Genomic DNA, 7,737 nt, shown 5'->3' with positions numbered 1-7,737 from the left:
GGTTCACCCATGTATTTTAACTCTGCTATTGCAGGGTTCTCAAGATCATAAGCTTCTTCCTCAGAAGATGCCTCTTGAGTACTGTTGGATGCAGCTTGCATTCCATTCAGACTCTGAGAAATCATATTGACTTGCTGAGTCAATATTTTATTCTGAGCCAATATGGCATTCAGAGTATCAATTTCAAGAACTCCCTTCTTCATAGGCGTCCCATTACTCACAAGATTCCTCTCAGAAGTGTACATAAACTGGTTATTAGCAACCATGTCAATGAGTTCTTGAGCTTCTGCAGGCGTTTTCTTTAGGTGAATGGATCCACCTGCAGAAGTGTCCAATGACATCTTTGATAGCTCAGATAAACCATCATAGAATATATCCAGGATGGTCCATTCTGAAAGCATGTCAGAAGGACACATTTTGGTCAACTGTTTGTATCTTTCCCAAGCTTCATAGAGGGATTCACCATCTTTTTGTTTGAAGGTTTGGACATCCACTCTAAGCTTGCTCAGCTTTTGAGGAGGAAAGAACTTGGCTAAGAAAGCCGTGACCAGCTTATCTCAAGAGTTCAGGCTATCTTTAGGTTGAGAGTCCAACCACACTCTAGCTCTGTCTCTTACAGCAAAAGGGAAAAGCATGAGCCTGTAGACTTCAGGATTTACTCCATTAGTCTTAACAGTATCACAGATCTGTAAGAATTCAGTTAAGAACTGAAAAGGATCTTCAGATGGAAGTCCATGAAACTTGCAGTTCTGCTGCATCAGAGAAATTAGCTGAGGTTTCAGCTCAAAGTTGTTTGCTCCAATGGCAGGAATGGAGATGTTTCTTCCATGTAAATTGGAATTAGGTGCAGTAAAGTCACCAAGCATTCTCCTTGTATTATTGTTGTTGGGTTCGGCTGCCATCTCCTTTACTTGTTCGAAATTTTCAATAAGGTTGTCTCTGGATTGTTGTAATTTAGCTTCTCTTAGTTTCCTCTTCAGAGTCCTTTCAGGTTCTGGATTAGCTTCAACAAGAATGCCTTTTTCTCTATCCCTGCTCATAAGAAAGAGAAGAGAAAAAGAAAAGAAGAGGAATCTTCTATGTCACAGTAAAGAGGTTCCTTATTGTTAGTAGAAGAAGAGAAAAATTCGAACACAGATGGAAGGGGGGGTTCGAATTTGGTGAATGATGTGAGGAAGAGATGTTAGTAGATGAATAAATAAATAGAATAAGATGAGAGAGAGAGAGGATTTTCGAAAATAATTTTTGAAAAAGAGTTAGTAATTTTCGAAAATAGTTTTTGAAAAATGTTAGTAATTTTCGAAAATTTTTAAAATCAAAGATTAAAATAATTAGTTAATTAAAAAAAATTTTTGAAAAAGAGGGAGATATTTTCGAAAATTAGAGAGAGAGAGTTAGTTAGGTGGTTTTGAAAAAGATAAGAAACAAACAAAAAGTTAGTTAGTTAGTTGAAACAAATTTTGAAAATCAATTTTGAAAAGATAAGAAGATAAGAAGTTAGAAAAGATATTTTAAAATCAAATTTTTGAAAAAGATAAGATAAGAAGATATTATTGAAAAGATATGATTGAAATTAGTTTTGAAAAAGATTTGATTTTTTTAAAATCACAATTAATGACTTGATTCACAAGAAATCACAAGATATGATTCTAGAACTTAAAGTTTGAATCTTTCTTAACATGCAAGTAACAAACTTGAAATTTTTGAATCAAAACATTAATTGTTATTGTTATTTTCGAAAATTTGATATAAAAATAAGAAAAAGATTTTTGAAAAATATTTTTATAATTTTCGAAAATAACTAAGAAAAATGAAAAAGATTTGATTTTTGAAAAAGGTTTTGAAAAAGATAAGATTTTTTTTTTGTGAAAATTTGATTTGACTCATAGAAAACAACTAGATTTTAAAATTTTTTGAAAAAGTCAAATCTAATTTTCGAATTATTGAGAGAGAAAAAGGGAAAGATATAATTTTTTTTTATTTTTTGAATTTTTATGATGAGAGAGAAAAACAAGAAAAATGATGCAATGCATGAAAGTTATGGATCAAAACAATGAATGCATGCAAGAATGCCATGAATGTCAAGATGAACACCAAGAACACTATGAAGATCATGATGAACATCAAGAACACATTTTTGAAAAAAAAATTTTAATGCAAAGAAAACATGCAAGACACCAAACTTAGAATTCTTTAATGCTTAGACACTAAGAATTCAAGAATGCATATGAAAAATAAGAAAAGATACAAAACATGCAAATGCAAAGATCAAACAAGAAGACTTACCAAGAACAACTTGAAGAGCATGAAGAGCACTATGAATGCATGAAAATTTTCGAAAAAAATGCAAGATGAGTATGCAATTGACACCAAACTTATAACATGACTCAAGACTCAAACAAGAACACACAAGATATTTTTGATTTTTATGATTTTCTAATTTTTTTGTATTTTTTCGAAAATTATTTGAAAAACAAAAATAAGGATTCCAAAATTTTTAATATGAATTCCAGGAATCTTATGCTTTTTAGTCTAAAGCTCCAATCAAAGGGTCAGGCATGACTTAATAGCCAGCCAAGCTTTAGCATGTAACAGGTAGATCATGAATCAGCAGTAGGTGGATTAGCACCAACTAGCTTGCTCTTGATAACAAATTGGAAGCCTTAGTCCAAATTAATTTAGACATGGCTTTACAGCCAGCCAGGCTTCACATGCTTCATGAAACACTAGAATTCATTCTTAAAAATTTTGAATAAAATTATAAAATTTTTGAAAACATTTTTATTTTAAATTTTTTTTTCGAAAACAAAGGAAAAAATTTTGAAAGATTTTTGAAAAATTTTTGAAAAGAAAACAAAAAGAAAATTACTTAATCTGAGCAACAAGATGAACCGTCAGTTGTCCAAACTCAAACAATCTCCGGCAACGGCGCCAAAAACTTGGTGCACAGAAATTATGATTACACTTTGATTATGTAAAATTCATCGCTCTTTCTTTCCCTGGTAATGGCGCCAAAAACATGATGCCAATACCATGGTTCACAACTTCTCACAACTAACCAGCAAGTGCATTGGGTCGTCCAAGTAATACCTTACGTGAGTAAGGGTCGAATCCCACGGAGATTGTTGGTATGAAGCAAGCTATGGTCACCTTGTAAATCTCAGTCAGGCGGATATAAAATAGTAATGGGGTTTTCGAAAATAATTAATAAAATAGGGATAGAAATACTTATGTAAATCATTGGTGAGAATTTCAGATAAGCAAATAGAGATGCTTTCGTTCCTCTGAACCTTTGCTTTCCTGCTGTCTTCATCCAATCAGTCTTACTTCTTTCCATGGCTGGCTTTATGTAATGCATCACCATTGTCAATGGCTACTTTCGGTCTTCTCTCGGGAAAATGATCCAAATGCCCTGTCATGGCACGGCTAATCGTCTGGAGGCATCACCCTTGTCAATGGTTACATCCTATCCTCTCAGTGAAAGTGGTCAACGCACCCTGTCACGGCACGGCTATTCATCTGTCGGTTCTCGATCATGCTGGAATAGGATTTACTATCCTTTTGCGTCTGTCACTACGCCCAGCAATCGCGAGTTTGAAGCTCGTCACAGTCATTCAATCATTGAATCCTACTCGGAATACCACAGACAAGGTTTAGACTTTCCGGATTCTCTTGAATGCCGCCATCATTCTAGCTTACACCACGAAGATTCCGATTAAGAGATCTAAGAGACACTCATTCAATCTAATGTAGAACGGAAGTGGTTGTCAGGCACGTGTTCATAGGGAATGATGATGATTGTCACGTTCATCACATTCAGGTTGAAGTGCGAATGAATATCTTGGAAGCGAAATAAGATGAATTGAATAGAAAACAGTAGTACTTTGCATTAATCTTTGAGGAACAGCAGAGCTCTACACCTTAATCTATGGAGTGTAGAAACTCTACCGTTAAAATTACATAAGTGAAAGGTCCAGGCATGGCCGAGATGGCTAGCCCTCAAAACGTGATCACAGGATCAAAATACGATCCAGGATGTCTAATACAATAGTAAAAGGTCCTATTTATAATAAACTAGCTACTAGGGTTTACAAAAGTAAGTAATTGATGCATAAATTCACTTTCGGGGCCCACTTGGTGTGTGCTTGGGCTGAGCTTGAGTGTTACACGTGTAGAGGTCATTCCTGGAGTTGAACACCAATTTTGGTGCCAGTTTGGGCGTTGAACTCCACTTTGCAACTTGTTTCTAGCGCTGGACGCCAGAATTGGGCAGAGAACTGGCGTTGAGCGCCAGTTTGCATCGTCTAAACTTGGGCAAAGTATAGACTATTATACATTGATGGATAGCCCTGGATGTCTACTTTCCAACGCAATTAGAAGCGCACCATTTTGATTTCTGTAGCTCCAAAAAAGCTATTTTGAGTGCAGGGAGGTCAGAATCCAACAGCATCAGCAGTCCTTCTTCAACCTCTGAATCTGATTTTTGCTCAAGTCCCTCAATTTCAGCCAGAAATTACCTGAAATCACAGAAAAACACACAAACTCATAGTAAAGTCCAGAAATGTGAATTTAACATAAAAACTAATGAAAACATCCCTAAAAGTAACTAGATTCTACTAAAAACATACTAAAAACAATGCCAAAAAGCATATAAATTATCCGCTCATCAGTAATTCTTCTGTGCATCATTTAGAACACGGCTGGCATAGTAAATGACGTGCAGAAGCTTATTGTGCCTCTGTCCTAATACTGCACCAATGGCATGGTCACTGACATCACACATTAATTCAAATGGTAATGTCCAGTCTGATGCAGAGATGACTGGTGCTGTGACCAGCTTAGCTTTCAGAGTTTCAAATGCCTGTAGACACTCTGTGTCAAAGACAAATGGCGTGTCAGCAGCTAGCAGATTGCTCAGAGGTTTTGCAATTTTTGAAAAAACCTTTATAAACCTTGATAGCAAAAATTGTTGTCGGTCTAGATTTTCTTCTTAAAGAAAGGAAATACTTTGTTGTAAGCATAGCTCCAAACCAACAAACAACTTTCACATCAAATTAAATTTATGGTTTTGTCACATGTACAAACCCCAATGAAAATTAACCGGAGTATTTGCACTCCGGGTCGTCTCACGAGGAATTGCAATGAAGTGTATGCTTATTGGCTATGAAGGGGTAAGGGGGTTTTTTGATTGATAAGAGGGCAAGAAATTAAATGACAAGAAAAGTAAATTAAGCAAGTAATTAAAGAGGACAAGTAAATAAGAGAAAGCAAATAATAAAGAGAGAGACATTCATGGCAAAGGTTGAGAACATAGGCTTTCTATCCTAGTCATGCAATGATTAATTCATCTTATCTAGTCAACTCCAACAAATGGAAGAAGGTATCATGTCATCTTCACATAGGGAGAAAGTCAAACAAGACTAATTAATCATGTCACAAATATAAAGAAGAATTTATCTTATTATTTCATCTCCAACATTGGAAGAAGGTATCATATTATCTTCCATGAGAGAAAGTCTAATAAGACTAGCTAATCTCAATCCAAAAGTCCTAATCAACGTACTAATTAAATTAGCAAAAGATTAGCGTCAATGAAAACAATATTAGCTAACAACTCTAGATCACCAACATACGTTGCGTTTTCATGACTCAAGATCACCTAATTACTCTTTCCAAGCCAAGAATGCTCAAAATCTACTCTAACATCCTTCCAAGCATTTTGTCAAACACTTGGAAGGCATACATGGAAAGCATAGTAAAATGTACAAGAATAGTAAAATCTACCAACTACAAATTGCAAGGAAACAAGATCAACAACTCAATTTAACAATAAAGAAACATCAAACATTAAATTGCATTAAAAGTAAACCAAATCTAACAAGAGCATCCATGAACATAAAAGAGAAATTAATATGAAAACTAAGAGAATTAAGTAGTAGGGACAAGAGATCATAAAAGAAACAAGATGAAATCAAGAAATTGAACCTAGATCTAAGAGAATTAACCTAACCTAATTCTAGAGAGAAGAGGGAGCTTCTCTCTCTAGAAGCTAACTTACATGATGCTAATGCTACAACTAATTGCTCCTCCCTTGCCCAAGCTTGAATTCTACATGAAATAGCATCAGAAATGAGTTGGATTGGGCCCAAAATGCTTCAGAAATCGCTGGGGGCGATTTCACTTTAGTGGGCCACGGACAGCATCGGCGCGCACACGTACATGGCGCGTGCGCGCCCCTGAACGTGAAGTAACATATGAAAAATTTTATATCATTTTGAAGCCCCGGATGTTAGCTTTCCAACGCAACTAGAACCGTCTCATTTGGACCTCTGTAGCTCAAGTTATGGTCGATTGAGTGCAAAGTAGTCAGGCTTGACAGCTTTACGGTTCCTTCATTTCTTCATAAGTTCTCCCACTTTGCATGCTTTTCTCCTCACTTCTTCCATCCAATACTTGCCTTATGAACATGAAATCACTCAAAACACATATCAAGGCATCGAATGGAATTAAAGTGAGTTAAATTTAGCTATTTTAAGGCCTAAAAAGCATGTTTTCACATTTAGGCACAAATCAAGAGAGAATTGCAAAACCATGCTATTTCATTGAATAAATGTGGGAAAAGGTGATAAAATCCCCCAAAATAAGCACAAGATAAATCACAAAATCGGGGTTTATCAAATCTCTCCACACTTAAACTAAGCATGTCCTCATGCTAAGAATAAAGAAGGACAAAAAAAAGGGTATGAACATTTATTCAATGCAAATAAACTATGTGCACCTATCTATATGAATGCAACTAAATACAAAATGATTCTACCTACTTGGTTAAAAGCAAATCAATCTCCAAGACATACATCAGCAAGTAGGGCTAAGGTCATATGACGACTCACAAACTCTACCAATTCAAATATTAAAATGAAGTTCAAATAGACTCGCAAGAAGAATGCTCATGAAAGCCGGGAACAAGGAATTGAGCATCGAACCCTCACCGGATGTGTATCCGCTCTAGTCGCTCAAGTGTATAGGGTTGATTTACTCAATTCTCCTCTAATCATGCTTTCCAAGATTTGTTTTTCATCTAACAATCAACAATTATTCAATGCATGCATACATTCATCACGAGGACTTATTCATAGGTTGTAATGGGGTTAGGGTCAAGGTAGGGATGCATATGGTCAAGTGAGCTTGAAATTTGTATCTTTGATTAGCCTAAGCTCTCACTAAACACATATAACAACCTATGCAATTCTAATACACAACCTAGCTACCCATGATTCTCACTTTTTCACATACTCATGCATTCTCTTTAATTAACATTCCATATGCATTGATTTTTATTGAACTTTACTTTGGGGCATTTTTGTCCCCTTTTTTTATTTCTTTTTCTCTTTTTTTTCTATATATTTTTTATATATATATATGTTCTTTTCTTTTTCTTTATCATTTTTTTTAAGTATATACAAATGTATCAATGCATATGGTTTTACATATAGTGCATGAGCATGTACCCAATCCCATGATTTTCAACAAAAATAAAAATAAAAATTACACTTTTACCTCAACCAATGTCCCAAGTTTTCCATACCCAAATGATACACACCCTCACTAGCCTAAGCTAATCAAAGATCAAAATTAAGGAATATTTATTATTTTTTACTCAGGGGTAGTGACGTTCTAAAATTTAGAACAAAAGGGATTAAATATGCTCAAATGTGGCTAACAATGGTTGATGAAAGG

At 35.1% G+C, this 7,737-nt stretch overlaps 1 non-coding gene across 1 annotated transcript; it reads left to right on the top strand.

The window, feature by feature from the left end:
* The first annotated feature begins 395 nt into the window (after positions 1 to 395).
* Positions 396 to 503, top strand: LOC148563807 (small nucleolar RNA R71). The gene has a single exon (XR_015884420.1). It is a non-coding gene; the product is annotated as a small nucleolar RNA R71 (small nucleolar RNA).
* Positions 504 to 7,737: the final 7,234 nt, after the last annotated feature.

The sequence above is a fragment of the Arachis ipaensis genome, chromosome B5 (genome assembly GCF_059453495.1).
Source record: "Arachis ipaensis isolate K30076 ecotype BB chromosome B5, ASM5945349v1, whole genome shotgun sequence".
In the NCBI taxonomy this organism is placed as follows: Eukaryota; Viridiplantae; Streptophyta; class Magnoliopsida; order Fabales; family Fabaceae; genus Arachis; species Arachis ipaensis.
The sequence above is the reverse complement of the archived record's forward strand: the minus strand, read 5'-3'. Positions and strand labels throughout refer to the sequence as shown.